The sequence below is a fragment of the Myotis davidii genome, unplaced genomic scaffold, assembly GCF_000327345.1.
Source record: "Myotis davidii unplaced genomic scaffold, ASM32734v1 scaffold223, whole genome shotgun sequence".
Lineage (NCBI taxonomy): Eukaryota > Metazoa > Chordata > Mammalia > Chiroptera > Vespertilionidae > Myotis > Myotis davidii.
The window spans coordinates 2,222,587-2,223,167 of NW_006294609.1; the positions used below are offsets into that span (position 1 = coordinate 2,222,587).

At 51.1% G+C, this 581-nt stretch overlaps 1 protein-coding gene across 1 annotated transcript in view; it reads left to right on the forward strand.

Annotated features, from left to right (window-relative positions):
* Nucleotides 1–581, forward strand: part of ABCB9 (ATP binding cassette subfamily B member 9) — a gene marked incomplete at its 5' end in the record, with an annotated part of 28,840 nt that overhangs the window by 22,922 nt on the left and 5,337 nt on the right. The window lies entirely within an intron of this gene.

The window sequence follows — 581 nt, forward strand, 5'->3', positions numbered from 1 at the left end:
TCCCTGGTGGTGACCCCTGAACTACCCAGGTACCTCCACTGTGCGGGGCTCCACGGGGGTGACCCCTGAACTACCCAGGTACCTCCTCTGTGCGGGGCTCCCCCGGGGGTGACCCCTGAACTACCCAGGGCCTCTGCCAGCTGTTTTTATTATTGCAGGTGAGATTCACATCACATAAGTGCCACCACTTTCTTTTTTAAAAAACGTGTTTGTATTTATTTTAGAGAAGAAGGGAGAGGGAGAGATAGAAACATCAGATGAGAGAATCGGCTGCCTCCTGCACTGGGGATCAAGCCCGCAACCCAGGCCTGTGCCCTGAATGGGAATCGAACTCTGATCTCCTGGTTCATAGGTCAACCCTCACCCCCTGAGGCACGCCAGCCGGACATAGTACTTTTTCTTTCTTTTTAAAAAAAATTTTTTTTTATTGATTTCAGAGAGGAAGGGAGAGGGAGAGAGAGTTAGAAACATTGATGAGAGAGAAACATCGAGAAGCTGCCTCCTGCACATCTCCTACTGGGGATGTGCCTGCAACCCAGATACATGCCCTTGCCCGGAATCGAACCTGGGACCCTTCAGTA